Source organism: Rissa tridactyla, chromosome 9, assembly GCF_028500815.1.
Source record: "Rissa tridactyla isolate bRisTri1 chromosome 9, bRisTri1.patW.cur.20221130, whole genome shotgun sequence".
Classification (NCBI taxonomy): Eukaryota; Metazoa; Chordata; class Aves; order Charadriiformes; family Laridae; genus Rissa; species Rissa tridactyla.
The window spans coordinates 34,650,585-34,675,472 of NC_071474.1; the positions used below are offsets into that span (position 1 = coordinate 34,650,585).

Below are 24,888 nucleotides of genomic sequence, written 5' to 3' on the forward strand. Positions count from 1 at the left end.
CAATTGTATGCACACACAAAAGAAAAGACTACTTCCCTGTCATAACCATCTCAAGAGGCTATATCAACATTTTCACACACTGGCTTCAGGAACCACATCACGAAATCAAACAAATATTATCCCATGTGTGCAGTGAACTTCTTTCTTCTTGCAACAAGCAAACAAGAATTATTTTCTTAACAAACATACAACAGACAAAAGTGCTACTGAGAAAGATCATAAAACTAAGAAAAAAAATAGTGATACCGATGAAAACAAAAGTTTGGGGAGATGTAATTGAATGCTTTCTTTCTTCCAGTCACAAATGGCTGGAACTTACATATGTCGATTACTTGTGGCTGGTGTTGCACAGAGGCAGCTTTGCAAGGTGCTATGTGCTGTGTGAATGGCACTCAGATCAGCTCAGTGGAAACTGAGATAAGCACTTCATGCTGCTGGGGGTACCTTGGAAAATACCCAGAAATAATACAGAGGAACAAATAGGTGATGCAACCAGACACCTAAAAGCTCAAAATGCCAAGTAAAGGTTAGATAGGACTTATCTTCAGGGATTCGATCTCAAGAAGCTCTCAACAGCTCTGCATGAGAAAACTCCCTCAAACAGACTGATAAACACCAACACTTGGTATTTTTCAGCAAATACACCGCTTGAGAGATTTCAGGGAGCACCACTATAAAGCCCGTACTGCAGAGCACATTCTCTGTGTGCAAACTTGCAAAGCACGTTAAAATGTAATGTGTATTATAAGGGACAAAACTTGATGAAAGCCTCAGTCCCACCACACTGAACATAGATTGTTATCTCTAAGAACATGAGCACAGTCAAGTCATGTTAAATTTTGTCTGCATTGTGTTCCCATTGATTTTACACATTAAAGAGAGGCTGGAACATTGCAGTAGCAGGCAAGGAAAATAGCATTAGAGATGGATTTAAGAGCTATTTTAAGGTGGGTTCTTTTCTTAAAAATCTTCAATCCAAAGACCATTAGTTGCTATCAAACTAAAACACACTGAAAACAGCATAGGGCATTCGTTGCATTTCTCCAAGCACCCCAGCATCTGGAGATTTATATTTGCCAGTTTTCCTTCACTTATTACCTCCCTTATGTTAGGGAATGGAGTCCTCAACAAGCAGGATTAGTCCCCTGTGACAGCAGTTACATTACCAACAGTAATAAACAAGCAGTAACCATTTCAAACTTAGGAAGATTTAAAATGAGATTCAGGGAAACGCTCATTCATTGCTTTCGTCTTCGGGAAAAGAAAAAAAAAAAATCTTCAGGGGAATTAAGGGGGAGGGGGCAATTCTTCCCTAAAGGTTCAAATATATCTCCCAGGCAGCACAAAAAAAAAATGTTGGTATTCTGTACCACCCAGTGCCTGCCCACTTCTATGCTTGATTACCCCGATAAATCAGCAAACCTGTTTGTTACAGGCTCTCCTTCCATTACAGCTGTTGTCTGGTTAACATCTTCTGAATCATCCAATTCATCAGGATCACATACATGGGGTTTTAATCCTTTGATTTTTTAAGTTACTTTGTTCTGAATTTTTCGCTTCATCCCCTTACTGACAGAGGAACTGGATAAAGATAAATAAGTCAGACTAGCATTGTTTTTCTCCCCTGATTTTTATTTTGCAAGGGGAATAGGGAGGGGGGAACGGGGTAGCTCTCAATTTCACAGTTCTTTAGTGGTATCACTCAGCATTGACTGTGCAGCCTGAAAACTCAAAGACTCTGAAAACCAATGCTGAACTTCTGAAGTACAATTATCCCTATTGTGTTCTCCCAGTCATTAAAATGCTATCTTTGAAAAATGTATATTAAATAGACAAATAGCTTGGTGGTTATTCCAAGCACTCCATCGCTACAATGCCTTTCAGTACTAATTTCTGTAAAAGGAACAAAACTAGGAATTGAGTTACAACTAAAGTGTAATTGCTACATAAATTATATGGAGTGTCAAAGCTGGAAAGGGAAATGGGGAACACAGTAGGTCAAATGCTTGCTAATGGGCTATCGAGTCATTCACCTGCTCAAATCACAATCAGACATGAGTACCCCCATTGGAAAGACACAAGAGAACAGACTCTGACACTGTTTCTCTCAGCATGATTTCAGGATTAATGCACACAAACACACACCCCCCATATTCATTCACATGCCCCCAGAATTCACTCTCGACATGTATTTAGGCTAGCCCATTTACTTAGGTTAATGTGCCAGGTTAGTGGGAAGTGAAGAATATAAGGAGACCAGACTGCTTTAAGAACAGTGACAACAGAAACCTGCACCCCCTTTAGGGAAGTTCAGCAGCAAGGCCACCTCCTCCTCAGGGAGGGCTGAAGGAAACAAATACTAGGTCCTCACTGAAGAAACTAATTTCATCTTCTGCCTGCCCAGCATATGGGAATCCTGCTCTCTCAGTGCTGCCACAATATATCATAGTAACAGCACATAAATAAAGGGAAGACACCAATCTCTAATGATGTTAGTTCATTTTTAAAAAAAAGCACATATGCATACAAAGACACGAGAAAAGAGGAATCGCTACTAAACCTCAAATTGTTCCATGATTTTACTATTGATCTGACACCTTCGGTTTGAAAATCAGACTGCGTATTTCTTTGTAAAAATAAGCACTACAGAGATTCCTAAGACTGAGTTGTTCCAAGTCTTAGCTACCTTATGGATAGAAGATTTCAAACCCAAATCTAGACTATTTTAAGAGCAAAAATGAACTTTGATAGAGAAGGAACGTCTCTAATATTTTACATACCTCACGTTGGATAAGACTCGCACCAGTGCTTAAAATTCTTTAAGAAGAAAATATCACAGCCTTCCTTTTCTGTCCTCCTCACCTGCTTTTTTCTATGTTTTTTTTTCCTTTCAATAATGGCAAAACCTTATGGCATTACAAGAAAGTAGTTTATTGACCTGCATAATGGATTCAAGATCTCAATTCAAGGTTACCAAATGAAAAAGTACCTGTCTAGCCATATTATGTCATAAGGAATAAGTCTTTAATTATCGAGTTCCTATAACTACGATCAATGATTTTGCTTCTGATTAATTTCCCAAGAACCATTAGGAATACATGGATCCAAAAAGAAAAGTCTATGGCATCAACAAAAGTACAATTCCTGGCCTCTCATTTTTAAGGTAGAGAAAGACAAAGAAAACATGAATAAAAGAAAAAAATAAAGCACATACACAAGCCTTCCTTGAAAAATCTGTCTGGTATTTGCTACAGAAAGATTTAAATAGCTGCTTTTGATTTAATTTATCTAGTGTATTAAGCACTAATAGAAAATATTTTGTACTAAAGGCTTTGAGCTCTTGCGCTGATTGAACACAGTTGCACAGGATAAGTCTCACTTGTAGTGGTAAACCATAAAATAAGAAAATAAATTTGAACAGAAAGAATTTCGTGAAGATCCTCAGAATCAAAGAAAGCAGGTTTTCCACAGAGTATCTCCTACAAATAGGGGCTCAACAAGCAATATATCTGGGATATCAGAAATAAACTGTAGGCCCAACCCTGCAAGAAGGTGAAATTAGTGGAGCTGCTCAAGAAAGACATTTAAGACTTTTCAGGAATGCACCTGTATTCCACAAATGACAGAGTGAGAATAATCTCCTTTAACAAATTAAATCAGTCAGCTTCTGAGTTAAAAACACTGTCATTAGGAAAATATGTGAGAGAGTAATGAATAAAAGCAGCAACGCACACCATTTCCCCCCTGGTACTTTGATTTAATCTTACAGTCTTTCAAAAAAAGACTCACAAATATTGAGACTATATTGCAAATGCAGGTTCTTCTGCCTGATGACACTGTTATCCACCTAGCATTATATCAATTTCTATAATGGATAAACTCAGGCACAAAGCATTTGACACTGTCACTCAAGATATCCTTGTCTCTAAATTGAAGAGACATGGCTTTGACAGAAGGACCACTCAGTGGATGAGGAATTGGCTGGATGGTTGCCCTCCAAGGGTTGCAGTCAACGGCTCAATGTCCAAGTGGAGACCAGTGATGAGTAGCCTTCCTCAGGGGTCGGTACTGGGACCAGCGCTGTTTAACATCTTTGTCGGTGACATGGACAGTGGGATTGAGTGCACCCTCAGCCAGTTTGCCAATGACACCAAGCTGTGTGGTGTGGTCTACACGCTGGAGGGAAGGGATGCCATCCAGAGGGACACTGACGGGCTTGAGAGGTGGGCCCATGTGAACCATATGAAGTTAAATAAGGCCAAGTGCAAGGTCCTGCACGTGGGTCAGGGCAATCCCAAGGACAAATACAGGCTGGGCAGAGAATGGATTGAGAGCAGCTCTGAGAAGGACTTGGGGGTGTTGGTTGATGAGAAGCTCAACATGACCCAGCAATATGTGCTTGCAGCCCAGAGATCCAACCATATCCTGGGACACATCAAAAGAAGCGTGGCCAGCAGGTCAAGGGAGGTGATTCTGCCCTTCTACTCCACCCGTGTGAGACCCCACCGGGAGTACTGCATGCAGCTCTGGGGCCCCCAACATAAGAAGGACATGGACCTGTTGGAGCAAGTCCAGAAGAGGCCACAAAGATGATGAGATGCTGGAGCACCTCTCCCACAGGACAGGCTAAGAGAGTTGGGGTTGTTCAGCCTGGAGAAAAGAAGGCTGTGGGAAGACATTATAGCCCCTTCCTGTACCTAAAGGGGCTACAGGAAAGATGGGAAGGGACTCTTGATCAGGGAGTGTAGTGATAGAACGAGGGGTGATGGTTTTAAACTGAAAGAGGAGAGATTTAGAATAGATGTTAGGAAGAAATTCTTTACTGTGAGGGTGGTGAGATACTGGCCCAGGCTGCCCAGAGAAGTTGTGGATGCCTCATCCCTGGAGGTGTTCAAGGCCAGGCTGGATGGGGCTTTGAACAACCTGGTCTAGTGGGAGTGCGAGCAGGGGAGATAGAACTAGGCGATCTTTAAGGTCCCTTCCAACCCAAACCATTCCATGATATGATTTTATGATAAAACAGTTGACGTAGATGTTTTCAAACACAGCTTTGGGTTAGTAACTTACGTTCCAGCAGTGCTAAGGACCCAGAGCTTTCACTTAATTAAATGGATTGACAGCTACATTAAGATTATCAGAAATATGTAAATAAAAAGCAACATTTCCATTCTTAAACTCCAAATGGCTGACTGAAAAGACAATACTGGTATCAAGAGAAGAGGGAGTACCCTCCCTTTGCCAGAAAATGCCACCTGCTTCTTACTACAGGAAAATTCCCTCAAACAGAAAAGCAAGATTGAAAAGTACTAGTAACATCCACCTCCGGCTGAGTAAGATAAACATAGGCCAGGGCCAAATAGCATACCATAAGAATAAAAAGACAAGACCCACACCAAGGGAGACCAAAATGCAGCACATAGAAAGGTAACATAAATAGTTCAGCAAGAAAAGTCATCAGACTGTGATGAAGCTTGGGCTGACAAACAGAAATGACATTGCTCAGAAAACAGATTGGAAAAGATGACACTGTTTTAGAATCACTTGTTGAATAGAAAGAAGGAAAAAAAAAAGCCAAATAGCAACATATCCCTGAATGTCCAACTTCAAAAATAGAGATTGGACTTAGTAAAGGTCACTATTATTCTTTATGAAACAGGAAAGACTTTTTACTTTTAAGTCTATAATTAGACTTCAATGGAAAGTTACATTGTAAGCTCAAGAAAATTGCCAAACTTTCAATATAATTTGAAGAATAGTACAATCCTTATTCAAGTCTGGTCTGGACACGTGTTATATTTTAACAAGTACTTTGCATTGGAAAAGTTCTCAGTCACAGCAAATTTTTAGTACCATTGGAACCAGATATTTCAAAACATGTAGAGAAACAGATCACTGTAAAAGAGACATCAAAAGTTTTAGCTTGAAGCTCTCCAAGGCATCCAAGTATAGCGGGGTTAAGAATAATAAAGGCCTACTGCCTACCTCCATGCCCCCCACCCTGCGGGACTGCTTATTTTGCAGTCCTCCACGAATGTCATTGGCTCATGGAGGCCTCGGTGGATGGTGGGTCCTTGTCACATCATCATCACAACTTTGTACAGTTGGCAGTCTTTCTTCCAAGGAAATCAGAACACACTTAGCTCAGATATTGAATTTCCTTTCGCCTCTCCAGAGTACGGTCTTTACAACTCAGGGTTAAGCTTGTTTGCAATTCATGGGGAAACGGATTGCTGCTATTGCTGTTGTCTGCACTGTGCGTGGCTTATGAACAAAGAACTCTGGTTTCTAGGGCTCTTGCAACTCTTTAAACAGTCACTCCCTAAACGAAAATTTCCTGAAATCCAACCTTTAGCTCTAAACCTCTTGAAAACTCGGGGATGAAGAGTCTGGACTGAAATCCTCAAAACCAAGTATCATGCTTCTTTGTTTTTAATTTATCCAGACTTCAATACAGAAGAAACCCAGATCTGATTCTAGCGTGGCCAAAACAGTCTTGTCTTTACAAATCTCATCCCAAGCTGACAGGACCATCTGTGAAGGAGGAAGTTACTCCTGTAAGATTTCTTCCACCTTCTACTCAAATCTTGGAAGATCAAAGGCAAGATTTCAGCAGCCAATAATCTCAGACTCAGACAGATCGGCCTGAACACGCAGACCCAAGCTAAACACCACCTCTTCAGGAACTCTGCACAGGGAGCTGGACACTCCTGCAATCAATAAAGCCATAAGCACATAAAATGTTGCAGTATCTTCCCTCTTGCTTGAACGTAGTAATAATAATGTTAACATGTACTTTAATACTATGTACTATTACAGACATTCCATAAACTCCTAATACAGCTCAAAAGACCTTTATTAGAGTTTAAATATAGCTGCCATTCTCTGCTACTTTCCAACAGGCAAAGAGACTCCAGAGACGATTTTGATTTTCCAGACAGTCGGGGTCTACAGTGGTCTACAGTGGTCACACAAGAAACTGAACTTTGGGAGCTCTTCAGCAGTCCCTCCAGTCATCATAAAACAGCTTTGATGGGATCAAAAGGAAGTTGTATCAGATGGGACTCATGGGAAGTTACATCAGACCTTTATTTGCCCAAAGAAGGTCAGCAAGTCAGAGGGTTCAGAAACAGCATGCAAAACATGGCACACATTGCAGGGTGTGGAGAAAGAGGAAGGATCTTTCATAAGAAAGAAAAATAATTGACATGACATATTTCATTTGACTACAATTTTTCCCTGTTTCCTGGAGAAACCAAAGCACAGAGAGAGATAACAATTTGCACACATTCATACAAAGCGAGTGCATCAGAACACATATCTCTTGGTTTGCAGGACACATCCTCTCTCTCTCTCCTAACATGCTGTTTCTCCATTGCCTGGAAATGAATGCACTGAAGACTACACTTCTAAATCTCCTGCTTTATGTGTTACTGTGTTTATGTTTGTTACCCTATTGCTTGAAAACTGAAGCGTGTCTAAGTGATGGTCTTTTTATTCACAATTCTGTTTGGCTCCAACTAGCTGTGAATGTATTTACACCCTGGAGTTTATTTGTTAGTCAGAGAAACGCAGAAGAGTGTAGTGTGAAAGCAGCAGGCCTTCTGGCTGACTTCCCAAGAAAGAGGTGGATCCTCTGTCCTGGCCCACCCAACACCTGTTGAAGGACACTGATCTCATAGGGTAGGGGTTGCCAGCCCAGCTCCTCCTGACACTCCATAAGGAGATGGCCTTGTTACAGATTTGAAAGTGCTAGCAAGTCCAAGACCTATTTCAACTTCTTTGCAGAAACTCAGTACTAAAAAAACCCGAAGTCTGAACAAGAGATGAAAGTCTGCAGGTAACAGTAGTAACTGTGTTTGACAATGGAAGTGAGAGTGAATTATGATTTATTATCTGTAGCAAGGTATCATCTTTGCCAGTTTTTCTGCTTGCAAGACAAGATTTCCATGCACTTCCAACACACACCAGGGTTCTACTCTGCCTAAATACTTGAATAAGACTAATTGGTAACCATGAAAGAGCTAAGGATGTTTTGGCAGTACAGCAGAAACCACCCAATAGTCCCTTCTGACAGCAGTACAGTCCCCTAACTGCACACAACCGTCAGGAGTGAATTCTCGGGGCAGATGCTCCCCGGAGCATTCCAGAAGAGCAGGACCCATGAATCACACTGGTCCCTTCAGCCTCAGATCAACACCCTCTGGTTGCTCTGGAGAAACTGAGCTCAGCACCCCTGTTCTTCAACTCTTTCACCTCCCCACTGAAACTGCCAATAAATGGGCTTAGTGTGGTACCTGCTATAAATCAACAGTCACTCAAGAAACCCATTCTATTTGTCTACCAAAAAACACATGCTCATCAGTTCTTTTCACGTCAGTTACTATAACACAATAAGGTGTTTTTTTCAGCCAAGAGGTTGGATGGAGGTTCATTAGGGCGAAGACTCCAGCTGTCAAACCTCTCCAGAGTTTGAAGGTCTTCTTCCTTTTCTATCTCAGTATCTTTAAACTCCTCTACAATGTATTGAGAATATATCGTATATGTATAAAATACATTGTATTCTCATACAATGTATGAGAAGCTTGAATTCTCATACCACTACAAATGTGTAGCTCAGGTTTAGAGAGACCTATTTAAAATGAGAGATGAATGCACCAGAAATTCTATTCTGTTTTTGAAAGTCACACTGACCTTGAGGCTTTCAATAATGTCCAGAATTAGCTTGTCAGCAGCCCAGAGATCCAATCTCAGTTTTCATGGAACTGTTCCCAGAGCAGGTAGATAATGCCCAATCTTCAAAGTAACTATGTCTCAAGTTTATCAAACAAGCAGAAAAAAAAATGACACACCAAAGGGCCTATTCACTAAACAGTGGCTTACATGAATCAGCCAAGCATGTGAAGATCTGTTTTTCTTGCTTGGGTGACAGAAATGTTGCACTACAAAGGGCAAGAATACAACTTGCAAGTAGATTAGGTGGGTTCAACATGGACAGAATGAATTATTTCAGCCCAATCACAAATCTACTTTGAACGTCAGAATTTAGAATTTGATTCAAGAATTAAGTTCAGATTTGATGAGCAGGGATCAAGAAAAGCAAAATAAGAAAAAAAGAAAAAAGCTAATGAAAAATGTACACAGTCCCAGCAGCTCAAGAGAAGCAAATTCCTTTAAGCCAGTGTAACACAGGCTGGACATTTCTAATCCATGACTGAAAAACTAGATGCTTCAGGATTTATTTATACAAAATTCAAACCCCCTAGAAGAAACAAAAAACTACAGCACAGATTTGACGTACATGAAACAGGCATAAGGCTCTGTAGCTTGGTGGGTCTGTAAAAACAACACAAACCCCCCTAAAAGTTCTCCAACGCAAAGACAACTGTCTATACTTCAGCTGAAGCCTGGATGTATATGGAGCACAGAATGAATAATAGTCATCATCTCGAGTAGGGGTGGCTAAGCCATCTTTAGCATAAAATTAGTATCTGTATTCCTGAAACAAGAAACAAGGAGAAACCCTGACTCCTACCAAAGGAGTAGTTTTTCTGTCCACAAAGGAACAGATCTTCCAAATCTGTGCATGATTTTAGGCAGATTGCTGATGCTTTATCCACACACAAGATTCTTTTATTGCTAACTCTTTCGCAAAAGATTGTGTACTTATGTTCCAAGAAAAGTGAGTCTACTCCTCAATCTTCATAGCTTTTGCCACATACATTTTATTCTCCGATGCCACTGTAGATCACCACACAGGCTTGATACACTAGACATAGTTTTCAAGTAACTTACTGCTTCTAAAGTCTTCATGATGAATACTGTAATCCTCACATAATTTTCTTCATCTCAAAGCATCATTCAAGATAGTTTTCAGCCCTTGGTCCCACTCCTAGACTTATCAGTCTGCCAATCCTGGAGGCTTCTGCCTCTTCTCTTCCTTTTCCTAGCTGTCCAGCATATACTGGGTCTTGGGAAAGATCAGCTCCTTGTCCCATGGCTGAGACAGCAGTAGCAGCTCTTTGCAAGTAGATGGAGAGGACACATGGCCAAACTCACAACACAACAACACAGGGGCAAAAAAAAGGCCAGACCCTTCCCCCCTTAAGAAGGAGGGAAGAAAATAAAGATCATAAAGACAAGGTTAGATGAATACTAGAACACTAGAATGTTAATTGCCTCAGCAACTTTTTTTTTTTCCCCTTTGAGACAGGCCCTGTACCTTGACAGTGTCTGATCAAAATACTTTTGCACTTTTAGGTTTAGGGAACAGGAGGGATTATGAGGGGGTTACACTTTCTCTCTACCAGGGATGAGGGAGGGCATCTGTACTGACAGGTAAAGCTTTGATGTTAAGCTAAACGCAAGTATTTGCCATAGCCGCTGGGGCTGACACTAAGCTGACCAAATTAATCCACTGAAATCAATTACATGACATCAGTGTAAAATCAGAACAAGTGAAAAATAAAGTCCAGGGGTTCTTCAGCCTTACTGAAGAGATTTTCCAGCAGTGTAGAAACATTTCTGGTTTAATGTCTTCTTCGCATGTCTAACTCATTTTGGTAACAAGTTGGCTAGGAGGAAATAAACAGTAAAAGAAAGCAAGAAATCTGTGAAAGCATGATGGGAACATGTCATAGCATTTTGGTTAACAAAGCTAAGGGAAAAGGTGCTCAAAGACAGAGTTTCTGAAGCCTTTAAATCATTACGGGACAATAGAGACGGAAGTTTCGGTGCTGGAAGAGATGCACTACAGGAAGTGCAATTCTTGCCTTTAATTCTTTCCCAAATTTTCCAAAACCCAATTGTTTTTAAAACAAAATTAAAAAGCCTTTACATACACACATACACTTGACATTATAAAGGGACTAAAAGTTCAGTTACACTGATAACAACCTGGAATAGCTCCATTAATCTCAAGTGGTGGAGCAGTTGGCCAAAAGTTGACCTCCCATTTCAGGGCCAAAATTTTGTTGGTGAGCGTACCTCTATCTGTTCTCAAATACGGCTCCACTTCAGTCCTAAACCTTAAAACATCGTCCTAGTTCAATCCAGATCTAGACTCTGCATCCCTCAACACATCTTGCTTGATAAGCAGAAAGTACTTTTTGCTAACAATACGCTAATACTCAGAACTTACCACAGACAAAGTAACGAGACACTGTGTAATATACATCAGGTCAATGATGCTTGCCCTAATATGTTGACAGTATGAAAACCAAAACAGAGAAGACAGACAAGGAAGACTAGAGGGAGAAGCTGACATTATTTCAACTTACTGCAGCTTAATGATTCTGAGTGTGGCGAAAGATGCGAATTTAAAGAAGGTTTCTGAACAAGAGAAGTGATGGTTTATGAAAGTACAATGAGAAAGGGGACTAGCATTGAGATCAGAATGGGAAGACAACAGCCTATAATACAGAAGCCAGGTGAGAGGAGAACGTAGAAGAGATCTGAAAGCAGACAGCACAGGAAGAAAATCAAGAGCTTAATGCATATTATATGCACTTATTCAAAATACAGTTTTGTGCCCAGTCTCTCAAGGACTTTTTTTTTCTAAATCTTAACGGAATTTAAATTCTAAAAGAAATAACACAAGGAAATATATATTTTTTCATCAAGACTGAACTCTCAAAGATCACAACTCAATGAAGGTACAGTAGAGAGGAAACAAATGACCTTACAGTTACATTAACATCAGATTATTTAGGGGAAAAGAAACCACTTTCCTTTATAATTCAAAAACTTAGGAAACTGATTTGCTTGTAGCCTTGGATCATGCTATTCCCATTTGGCATAATTAGAAATACTGTTATTGAGAGAAAAAGAAAAAGCGCACAACACAATTCACACTAGCAAATACCAATGCAAAAAGCAGAAAAACAAACTGGGTCAAAACTGCAGCCTGAATACATTTGTTTCTATGCCTAATAATCATTACTATTATGGAAACACCCTGTATTGAGGATATAAAAACAAAATCCTCTCCCAAGAAATGACTCAATGTCGTCACTCTCAACTATCTGTGAGATTCCTTGGGAAGAATTTGAGATCCTCAATGCACAACTCTATTTCATCCCAAAAAGCTGTTGCACTTTGCAGAGCTGCAGGGAAGTGCTTCATCACTATCTCACAGTTGTCACTGCACCTCATGATAGCCACTGTAGTTTTGTAGCAGAGAAAACACCTCTCAGTTTCAGGTTAGACTCCCAATATTTCTAAGCATCTTCACTGAGAATGGCATAGATAGAAATTTCAGAACATTAAAAGACAAGTCAAATGAACTATGGTTCTGAGCCAACATCCATTGCACTGTATTGGAAAGCTCTGCATTAACTTTCTTTTCTTCATGATTCATCTTTTTGCGCTCTTTTCAGGATTATGTAGCAATACAGAGATATAGGAGTAAGTGCTACCTTGTTTCATCGCTCTTTTTTTAATTTATTTTATATAACTTCAGTTGTATTAACCAGAGATTTCTTCTTATGCACATTTTACAAAAAAGAGTAGTTCAGAAAAGACTATAGCACCATCTTTTAGCTCAATTAACCGCCTATAAAATAGAAAGCCCATGACTCCTTTTAAACCCACTTTCCTTTTAAGCTGAAGTCTACCGCCTTCCCAGTTCAGTCTTCAGATACCATCTTAATTCACATCTGCCACTGAGTCTCCAGGTAAAGAATCCAAGAGAAATACATGAATGCAGTAGTACACTGAGGCTGAGAACCCCTTTCTGCTTAAAGCAATTCTTCTCGGCTTTTGAAAAGATACACAAAATGCGCAAAATCTGTTACAACAGTCATTCAGAATAGTGCCTATGATCCAAATCCAGTTCCTGGGAGATATCCCTAGAAATAAAACAGTTTTTCTTAGGCTTGGCAGGTCTACTGATATTTTATTTGTACAGGCCCAGGGTTCAGACCATGGCTCCAATCGTGCCCCAATGGCCTCCATCACTTGACATTTACTTCATTTAGTGCATACTACCCAACTGAAGAAGTCAAACTGAAAACAGCATTTTAAAAATAAATAATAATAAAAAGTGTTTGGCTCTCAGTTTAGGCATAAAGTATGATGTTCCGGAGCCAAACGGATTACACTGCATATGCACAGAGTGAATAGCTGAAAGGCTTTCTAGCCTGAAAGTTCTCAGATGAGGTAGGTAGTTCAAAGGAACATGCAGTAGCTATTGAACCTGCCCTGCACCCAGCCAGGATACAAGTCCAAGCTTTGGCAGAAATCTGAAAGGGGATGGTGCGCAGGGGAAGACAGCACATGTGAGAGTTTTCCTCTGTAAAGGGTGCTTTTTTTTTTTTGTAAGCACAGCAGAAAACGGAGAAGGAGCACAAACTAATTTTGAGAGCAGGATTATGCCTGCAAACACCACAGGAGGAAGGAGAGGCACTGAGTAGGAAAGTGGATTGGGGGAAGAAAACTGAATTTAGGGGGAAAAAGGGGGAGATAAATGGGTGGACAGCAGAATTTGAGGGAAGAAGTAGTGACAAAAAAATGGGCAAACACTGCAAACATTAGGGGCTTCCTGTACCCTCTTTCCAGATGAGTTGAGGGGTGTAAGTGTCTTTCTCCAAATAAGACAGCTTCTGAGGAGATCATGGCTGGAATCAGTGAGTGAGAAAACCCCGGCCATTGCAGGTTTTTAGTATCTTTTCCCATCCTTACTCTTGGGCCAGGGCATTGGTGTGGTCTTTGAATTTAAGATCAGTAAAACAAGTAAATACATAATACAGATTCCAGGCATCCATGTGATTTAGCAGAGAAATATTTTTTCAATTTTTTCTTATTTTAGGAAGCATTTTAGATGTTGACATAAAACGAAAAGGAAATTAATAGACCTTCTGAATTTGCCTCTGAAATGTCAGATTTGTCAGCTAAGTACTCAAGCTGAAATTTACTTTCCAGGTAGGTTTTTATCTGCCAGGCTGACCGTTCCAACACTCAGAAGACCCCTTACTGTCTTGAGTAAATAATTAGTCTGTAGCTTAATTTCAAGGGAGAAAGTTGAGTTAGATTCTTTAAAAATACCATCTTCAATGTGAAAACAGAAGGATACAAATTCAAAGCAAAATGGATTCCCCAAAACTACCCAAGAATAATTTACACCTAGTATTCACTCACTCAAGAAAGATGCCATCTGGCTTCTAGGCTTCAGAGCAAACATACAGCTGAAGGCACAAGCACAGCATATCATGTGCTCCACAAACAGCATTCCCATGTCCCTCTGATTACAGTACACAGAACACCTACTGCTCAAAAATGTCTTACACACTTAGCCCCTTCAAACCTATCATTCCTTGAAGGTGGACAATAATTCACATTTTAGCCTACATTGAGTTCAGTGACTTTCCATCAGACAGGTATCTATTTTCCCAGGTTTGATATAAATTCTAAGTACCCTGAAGTTAAGGGTGTTAAGTTTTGCTTGCTCTTGAAATTCTTAAAAAAAATAAAAAAAAGTCAAAGAGAAAACATCAGAGGCAGTCATGCTTTTATCCATTCACGAATTTTCTTACTTGAATACACAGGCCAAATTCTGCAAAACATCTTTATGGCCATCTCTTCAAATTACAGAACCCTATGTCAGCTGCAGCAATTGAAAATGCAACTGAGAACAGAGCTGTTTTAAGGCCAGCCAAGTTGATATTTCATGTAATCTTTCACAGTGATGAGATCATATTCTACTACCAAGCTAATACCATAATCAAGATAAGTCCCTGTTTTAGAGGGGCCATGACTGACACATTCCTTCCTTCTGCCTTAAAGGCACAACCCTGCTTCTACAGCAATCAAGTGTCCAATGTTTTTTCTATCATTTCTTCAGATTTTAGAACAAGAAATACTTACTTTGCCACTACATAAAAAATTAGAAGAACAAGCTAATCTAATGAATAAAATATCCTTGAAATCCCAGGTCAGATTTTAACTTGTGTAAATTTAGCTAATTTCCACAGTGGCCCACACTCCACTTAACTCTGCACACACTTCTGCCTCAATATACAGTAAAGGCTTTTTAAGTGCAGGCTACCTTACCACCTTTCAGATGAAGCTCTTCTCAGGAAACCTCTAAGGAACTTGCACTGCAGATCTTTGCACGTTATTTGCGACTGCTCTAGCCAGGTTCACTGAAGCATATTTAGTTGTCAATCTGCAAAAGGCAAATGTGTTTGTAATTAACAGAGTCCTTAGTTTACTGTACATAAATCAGGAAAAGAGAAAGATACTGTTAAATGAAGACAGCTATCAAAGGAATTATTTTGCTTCCAATTAGGTTCATAAAGAAAAAGCCTTTTCAATGACTGGTTTCCGTTGGGTCTAACTAGATGCTCTCATTTGTTTTGCAGGGGTCCAAAGATTAGCCCTTCATTAGGGCAAAGTTAAGTGAAATGGCTAATTTAAAACTCATTCCGCTGCTCCATAGATTTTTGTCTTCCTTTTAACTGAGATGATTTGCCGGTAGGTCATTTATCTTCTCTGACAGATGCTACTGTTTAACTTCTGATCACTTTGTAAAGCGCACACATACTCAAAACCAAAAAATTTCAAGGAAATTTTATGACATAGAAACAAGAAAAAATGGCAGTTTCATAATGATGTTGATTTTTCTAAGACATTATCATGCCACAGTACTTAGCTAGCTATATTCTGTTTGTTACAAACTCTTCCTTCATTTTACTTCTTTTCTTGTCCGTTTTATATTTCAGACGTAACACTTAGAACTAAGCAATCACTCAGATCAAACAGGCATAGTCAGTATTTGACAAGGTAGAATAACTCCAAAAAGCTCTTAAGAAGCTCTCTGGAAACTCATGTAGGTAGACTTGACACACAACAAACTCATCTTTCAAAAAGTATTAAATAAAAGCATTGTTAAAAGTACCCTTTTTAAGGAAAAATACAAACCAGCAACTCTCGCCATTTGTGGCCCTTAATATAATCTTTTCTTACTTGAGAGAGCATTTTTTGCGCAAACTAGGTTTCAGAAGGCTTCAATAAGGTAGAAAGCAACTACTTCCACAATCATATAGGAAGAGAAATGCTACCCTGTCCTAATTAAATTCTACTAGAAGAATTACTTCCACCCTCTCAGACTTGTCCCATCTCATTGCAGTTTCTAATTCACTTCCTGGCTCAAACGGCTAAAGCCTAGGCGCTTTGGTAAACCATTCCTTCATTAACCCTACAGAGGCAGCAGCAATACACGGGCAGTTATAAGATCTTTATTCAGGATGTAAAGTTCTTGGGCATCATTCTAGGTAAACCATGCTGTTATTCATGGCATTAACAAACACAGCCAGCGTTACTCACTTACCCTCACTACACAATATAGCCCCTAACAGCATATGATCACACATTACCTCTCTTCTTTGAGCTATGATACTGAGAGGGTCTCCCTTACTCAAAGGAAAGCCGAGTAGAAACATGCTGATGTTGTTTTGCAGCCCTGTGCTATTTGATTAAATCCCCATTTGTTGTGTTCTTTTGCCACCCCTTTTCTCAAGGCTGTATCTATCACACAGCTGTTCCACATTGAGTTGGGGAATTCATTTGGAGACTCAGGAAAGCAATAGCTTGGCAATTCCAGCACTGCAAAGGCAAAGCTGAAATGCCTTTATGCAGCACCTGCTGAGGGGACCTTTTACTGCTTTCATAATATGGAACAGGAGTTTGGCCCCAAGGGGAGGATCTCACTATACACATGCAAAACCCCAGGTTCTGCCTCATTATAGTTATTGGCCTACCAATTAACTTGCTTCCTGTGAGAGCTGGGAGGAAGGCATTTTGTTCATTGAGATATGCAGGCTCTACAGTTCGTGAAGTTTTTTACTTTAAGGACTGTATATGTCCCTAACTGGCGTTTGTCACTAGCCATTCAACACCCTTTTCCCAGGCCAGGTGCTATACAAAGCATTGCACTTCACTTTTTACAGATAGGTAAACTGAGGCCCAGGATGTTTTACCATGGTAATACAGCGTGTCCATAACCCAGCCCAGTTCTCAAGACTCAAGGCACTGTGTGCAATCTGCCTTCACACAGCTTCTCTGATTGCCCAGATATCAGATAACTCTTTGTAAATGGCTTCAATAAGGAGTGTCAGAAATACTCATTCCTGGAAATGTTCTGTGTTTGAGAATGTATCTGGGATGCCCAGTTCTCTGTGAGTTAATCTAGGTCATTTAAAATGTCTTTCTGGTACATCATTCAGAGTCATCTGTTGGCAATACCATCTGCAACAATAAGATATTCCATTTGTAATGACTGCAAGAATGGAAAAAAATATTAACAAATGTAAAAATGCCTGAAATAAAAGTTCTCTTCTAAATAAGCTGCGTAATGCTTGCACACTATTTAACATAAGCAGGACCTATGATGTAGCACATACCTATAAACTGTTAAACTGTGCTACTGTAGTAAAACTGTCAGCCTTGATTATTTAAAAGGTGTCTACCTGTAGGCTTCGCTTTCATTCACTGTTGTTATGAGTACATCCCACATGTCTGATCAAGCTGGCCAATGCTCCACTCTGTTCAGATTACACTTGGACCCTGCTCCTGATTTATCAGCCACAGAGACAAAAGTTTGGCTTACCCTTTCTGAACAAAGATTTATTCTTGATGGCATGCCTCTGCAGTCAAATAAAATTCATGTATGCATTTCTCAACAAATCCACGCTAATGCCATAAACATACATCAGCGTTGCAGCCAAGACAATGACTACTTGTTGTGATAAAAGATGGGTATCATGCAAGTGTTGCAGTTGATTTTAACATATAATAGAGTTGACATTGCATGAGCCATAGTTTCCAAGCTCACTTGTTCCTTCCTGCCCACTGCTTTTCTTCAAGTTTTTTCAGCTCTGTCTGCAGGCCCCATCTCATTCTCCACATCTGCAACTCCCATTTGAACTCAAGTCTAGCCCATATTCATTCCACGCATCACTGAAAACAGGAATACTATCTAGTCAATCTCTACACCAGAGTTAAACAATTTATACTGCCTTCACACCATGACAGAAAGAACATTTATGCAATCTTTATCTTTATTAAACATTAACATGCATGAAGTAATATGGGCTATATTCTAAGCTCATTGTCCCTGGTAGACATGGGAAGTAAAATATTACTCCAGAATCTGTCCTTTCACAGCCACTACAACAATTTTCAAGTTTAAGGGGAGCTTTGCCTGATTCAGAAGCTTTTAGCAAGAGCTTTTTTAAACCAAAACATGCTTTAAAATAAATACAGTCTAGATTATCTTTGATGTGAACCTATAGCTGAGATTTGTATTGCTTACCAGATTAATTAGACTAGCCAAAATTTTTAATACCATTTTGCATGCCTCAGAGAGACAGAAAGATAAAGATTTAATTTTCCCTGAATGGGCCATTACTAACTGTGAAATTGCTTGCTGTTATCTACAGCAAAGCTCTTTGTGGTCTAGCTGTATTTGTTCTGCATAATGAACAGAATGCCAGTGGTTTCCATCTACATATAGCTCTTCACTCAGGGCACTTTACAGATAAGGCTGACTACCTTTACTAGTTAAAAATGGAGTTACCAGAGGCAAAGAAGATTTAGCGGTCAAAAACCAAGACTGTGGCAGAGTCAAGAATAGAATTTAGAGCTTCTAAACTATTCCCAAAGGCCTGTTTTTACCACTACACAGCACTAATCTAGCAGGGTGCAACCACAGGTCGAGCTCTGCGCCAAAGGGAGAGGCGTAGTGTTGTCAGCTCCACTGTAGCTGCATGCACACGTGTGCTGTCGAGCATGTGTACACGCACATTTCCTTCCCATCCCCCAAATCTTTACAGAGCTTTTCTTATGTGTCACAAGAGAATAAATGCCTGAGACATTATCTGCCCATTCCAAGAGTTCAGAGAATGTGTATGACATCATGGGCATGACTCCCCCACTAATCACATTATATGCTGTTTAACTTAACACTGCTAAGCTTTGTCTGATAACATTGTAAATACCATTTTATTGTAAATTAGATTATACAAACCTCCTCAGAGTTTAAGTCAGTTCTTGTGTGAGGTCCTTGTTCCCTCTCCTCTCTACTACCCCAAATTTAATCTTTTTGGTGTCTAAGCCAGGGCATTTCTACAGAAGGAAGCACAAGAAGAAAAGAAAGCTAAGCCATTATCTGTTTCTAAGTCAGCACTGCAGACTGCAGTAAGTGGACAGAAGACTTCATACATCTGTTCTTTTTCCTTTTTATTCCTTTGGAATAAAATCAATAGGCTTTGTTTTTCTCTCGAAGCTGGCTGGAATTCATTACAATCTTCCTGTGAGGTAGCATATACTTGAGACCTATCATTTCCTTCTATCAAGCCTAAGCTGACTTATTCCAGTTGGTAGCCACTGTGTTCTTATCCTGGCCTTAAGGTTTCTGATTTGTTTACAAAGAAAGCTGCAGAAGTGTTATTTTATTTTCATTTTTGCATTTGATTCTGTTTTCTCGAATGAAAGAACACCAGACTCCCACTACATTAAACCACAGCCCCAGCATCAGCAAGATCTTCAAAGCGATCGACACACTGATGCTTCCTACTTTCCGAGGATATTTTAATTTTCACATTTTGACACATTTATTGCTGAGGGAGATATCTGAAAAATTTCTAATCTTTCAGAAAACCTCAGTAACAGAATTTGCCAACATTTTTAAAATACTGCATGAAATGATGTTCATCTTTCTTCCCTAATTTTATCAAGGCCATAAAAATTCCATGCTATTATAGCAGAGGTTTGAGAATCCAGACTTCTGAGGTCTAGTCTCAGCTATGCTCAGCTCTGTGTTTCTGTCCTCGCTACAGTCAACACAAGCTCTTAGTGTCAACCTGAATTCTGCTTCTCAACCATAGGCAAAACTCTGAGGCTGGCGATGCTTCAGACAGAGCTATACCACCCAGGACCAGAACCACCAGCTCTCAATGCCAAAACAAGGCTTTCATTTTTGATGCTGGAATCTCTTCTCAGGAAGGATGCAGACCAAGCCTTTGTACCTTCCTCACCTCACATACTTAGGACAGATAAATCCTATCACAATTACCTGAGAAAGAAAACATAAGTGAGGCTTATCCTTCCTCAGCACAAAAACCCACATGATGCAGTTGTCTTTCACTTGTAGGATCCCTGGACAAAAAAGGCTTAGCAGCCAGCTCACTCTGTGCTTGCTGCTCAGGGCTCTACCTGGTATTAAGGAATGCTAGCAGCTCACAAAGGGAATGCAACACAATCCAAGTGACTACTCAGACCAAAGCACAGCTAACATAAGGGCTAGTGAGGCACCAGTTAACTGCACTGAAGACAGATTCTCATGTCCTTGAGCAAACCACCTGCCTTCTGCATTCCTACATGTTCCCATCTGGAGAAAGGCAACAGCAATGTTATACAAACATGGCAAAGGATGCTGTAAAATAAACATTTTGAGATCTCACATGAAACTCGGTCTACCTGAACTGTGATTACTATACACTGCATTTGCTATAGAAACTGGATTCTGTTAACTCCCGATTTCTCATGACAGATTTTAATGAAACTCAAGTTATGAAACTCAAGTGGCTGTTCTGAAAAAAAGCCTCTCATCCTGAAGGAGGTTAATGCATATTTCAGTGGATATCAATCAGATACAAGCAAGACTGTACTTTCTTGAATATGTCCTCCCTATCCTTTGGCTACCTGCAGAATTCATAAAAAATATACCTTTACAGTGGTTTTCATAACCAGTTAGTTCCTCTCTCCACAGAGATGCAGGGATGAAGCAACATGATTTGTAGGGCAGTTGGTTGCTTGATCATGGAATTCTCATACAATTAACATTTATCTAGTCAAGCTTGCAAAGTACCCGGATGGTTTTTTGACAACAGGAGGATAATGCTGTATTTTAATTAACTAATTCATTAGGGAAAAGAATAAACCTAGGAAAGTATAAAGAATTTATATATAGAAAAGAATAATTACAGAATAATTAGCAAATCAGATTATTTACATTTTAAAAGATTGTTATGTCTCTTTATACACATACTATACAAATTAACACTGTACTATATAAATGAACTTGAGTAATTTTACTCATGTGAAGCATTATTGAAGCTGAAAAGCTTCACTCAACAAAAATGCCAAAACCGTAGCCTTTTAGCATAATTAGGAAAAGGGATTTTTTAATTTATTTTTCCCTTTCCTGTCCCTCTGTTCTTTGTTTTAGGATGTCCCATCTAATCACCCACTTCTAGAATAACTTTGAGCTCAAACTTCCTAACTCCACCCCACACGCTAATATATTTCCTTTTAGTTCTCCAGTGAGAGAACCTGTGTCACTATCCTTAAAGAGAGATACCGGGAAGTTCAGGTACTGGGCAAAAAATCCCAAAGCAATTTGAACACAGAAAAATACAAAACTCTCTTCCAATGTGTAAAGCTGTGCCTCAGTCTGAACAGTTCATAGCACCAAGAGTTGACTGAGGTATTTAAAAAATGTTCCCATAAGGCGATTAGGCAATAGCAAGAAAGCTCAATGAATCTTTTAATAGAGAAGCCTACAGTCTTTTTTGCAAGGAGAATGAATTTAAGGCAGCAGAACAGATGAAAATAACAAAATGATATGAGGGTTAACTGATAATCTCCACAGGTACCACATGGGAAATTGTCAGACTATTAACTATGGTACGAAATATGGTATGAAATTGTTGGACCCCCCCAAAGATCTTGGGGGTCTTTTCCAACCTAAATGATTCTATGGTTCTAAATCTAGCTCATAAATGAGCCTTACTGCAAGATGAGTGAAAGAGGTAATAAGTGACATAGCTGGTGAAAAGATCATAAACAAGAGAAATAGATGTTCAATGTCAGTGATGTAGGGAGCTCCCCAGAGGCCTCTGAATAGGGTCTGTGATGTGACTACTGCTGTTTCATATTCCATAAATGATCTGGAAATGCTGTAGGTAGGTGGCTGATGATACAAAGCCATTCACAAAAATGAAACCTAAAATTTATACCATGAGTGGGTGTTAAAATAGTAAATTTAATTCAAAGTTCATAAATGAAAAATAATGTATGAGGAAAAAGCCATTCTTGCTGTGCTTTAAATCAGCTATTACAAGTCATGAAAGAAATCCTGGAGAAGCGGATAGTTCTCTGAAAAGATTAGCACAGTGTCAGCAGTTGGAAAAAACCACCCTGTTAGGAAATTTTAGAAGAATGATAATAAAGCAGAAAATGGCAGTATTCCTCTGTATAAATCCACGGTATGCCCATCTCTTCAATACTGAACACAGTTTCAGTAATTGTGAAAATACAAAATACAAAGAAAGGGCAAGAAAAATGGTGCACCAAAACCATGCAAGAGATGTTGGAAAGCCTTAGCATAGGGAAAACTTCAGCAAGCCAGAGCTTTTCAACCTGGAAAACAAGGAGAACAACAATTAAGATCTAGACAAGCTGTTACAGCATGGAAAAGGTAAACAGCAATGATTATTTTAAAGTAGTCTGAACAGAAAAAACAGGGCACCAACTCAAACTGGCAGGCAGCAAGCGGGTTCAAAAGCAAACAAAAGGAAGTTCATTTTCACACAATACCTAATGATGTTGTGGAACTCATTGCCACGGGATGTTATGGCAGCCAAAAATACAAGTGGGTTTCAAAAAACCGATTAGAAAATTTTATGGAAAAAGGTCCATCAAGGAAAAAGGTCCATCAAGGAATATCAAAAACAATGATACAGCTGCAGCCTCCAGCTCAGAAGGTCCCTAAACCAGAAACCACTGGAAGCTGGGAGGGTTTACCAAAGGAAGTATCACTCTATACTCGTCCTGTTTTCCATACACAAGTTATTAGCCATTATCAAGAGGCAGGATATGGGGCTAGACAGACCTTTGCTGTGACTCTTTTTTATATTTGACTAATACTAACTGATGCAGATAAAAACACAAAACCCTCCATGGTCACAGATAATTCTGTAAAAGGTTGCTATAGTGAAAAGGTGCACGCTTAGAAGAGTAACATAATAAATGACAGCATTTTTTATTTGAGCAGGACTAGATCTGGCTTTTGTGTTTCCTTAGGTATGTTCTGAGTCTATGCTTTCCAGAGAGGAGTTATGATGTTATCCTCCTTTTTATTACTTAAGAAAAGAAACAAATCCAGTAGAAAGAACTAGCTCCAAATTTCAGCTGTAAGCCACACAATGACTTACATCCTGGTGACTGAGAGCTTCTTAGCTTAAGAAACTCTGGAGAACTACTGAAGTAACTGCCTATCAAGTTTGTGGAATATGGCCACACTGCACAAGTGCTTTAAAACACAGACTAAAACTTTCAGTCATGCCCTAGATCTAGGATAGAATTTGAAGTCATGGTAAGCTTTCAACAATAGCGTGAAACAGTCCTTTAAGATCTCGCTCCTTACAGACTCCATCATCCTGATCATGCTTTGCAACTTGAACGGCCTCCTTAACTTCTCCTTCTCCATCAGTGAAAACAGAGAAGGATGTGACTCACTGCTAACTCGGCACCCCACCACCCCTTAGCAGCTATGAACCTATGAATCAGCTGACAAGCCTGCTAAAACCCATTACTTACCAACCTTTTCTTAATTGTTTCATAAACTATGGTTGGAAAAAAAAAATTAAAAAGAAGACAACAATGAAGGGGTTTTACCAGGATACCCTTATTCTAATTTCTATCATGCTCCTTGGCTCAACAGCTGGGAAGGAAATGCTGCTGTCTTAGCATGAAATTACAGCATAAACTACAACACAAAAGGTACATGCAAGATACAAACACTGTGGAGAGAAAAATTGGGCATCAATCAGTAGCCACATGGCAAGTTGCACTGGTGTGTAATATACTGAGGGGTAGAATTACACAGATACATATTCTTTGGTACACTTGTCCAAATACCAAAGGCCTAATGACTCAGTAGTCCTGTAATTCTAACCCAAATCCCAAGAAAAAAAGTTACAAATGGAGATGACTGTATTATGCACCACTTTACCCCAATAAAGAAGCCTTCCCCCTTCCTCATTCAGCATCTAGTACTTGGAGATGTGTTAGCATGAATAATTTGAGTCAGGACTCAAACCTGTGCTTAGCCATGCCAAGGAAAGGTGTAATTTCTCAGGGAGAGTAAGTACCTGCAACTTTCAAATGGGATAGAACTAAGGCAAAACTGCATACACGAGGGTCAACAAAGCTCTGATGTTTGCTTGCACATGCCTGTACATAGCTTGTTCCCCTATGGACCACAGATCTTAGTTACATCAGTTCTCTCCAAATAGGAGTGAGACAAAACGATTCTGCTTCCTACTTGTTAATCCATACTGGGATTACTAAAACCAGTAGATCCATGTTTGACACCAAAATAAACAATAACTGGAAAAGGTGGGTACTTCCTCTTTTGAAAATCACATCATTTTTTTAGGCACCTCGTAGTGCCAGTAGACCCAGGTAGGCAAGTCTGGAGCTTTATCCTTAGACCCTTACCTTCATTCTGCCACCAAGTCTAAACTTGCCACAAAAAATATATACGTACTTGTATACATTGACTGAAATTCTGTTGCCTCACTCATGTTGCCTTCCATTAGAAATCCTTCCACAAGACAGACCAGTGAGATCCCACAAACAGGGTCTAGGGCCTGGAAGTAGTACTACAAAAGAAGATAATAATAATGCTATCTTAAGTAAAAACAATCAAAGATAAAAACCAATAAACCCTCCTCTGCTCCCCTTAAGAAAATTTGTTTATTCACCCCCTCACAAAGGAGGTTGCCCTATTTATCTGCCAGGAAACCTCAGACATTCCTTGCATGTGTGGCACAGATGGTTGCCACACAACAAAAGGCAGAAGGGCTCCCCGCACATGCACGGTGGACG

The 24,888-nt window shown here is 39.6% G+C and overlaps 1 protein-coding gene across 3 annotated transcripts in view; it reads right to left on the bottom strand.

The window, feature by feature from the left end:
- Positions 1-24,888, bottom strand: part of ZDHHC15 (zinc finger DHHC-type palmitoyltransferase 15) — a 241,948-nt gene that overhangs the window by 212,191 nt on the left and 4,869 nt on the right. For all 3 annotated transcript variants that reach the window (XR_008468405.1, XR_008468404.1, XR_008468403.1), the window contains exon 2: positions 15,046-15,160. The gene's annotated coding sequence lies outside the window, so the exon portion shown is untranslated. The remainder of the gene's footprint in view (positions 1-15,045; positions 15,161-24,888) is intronic.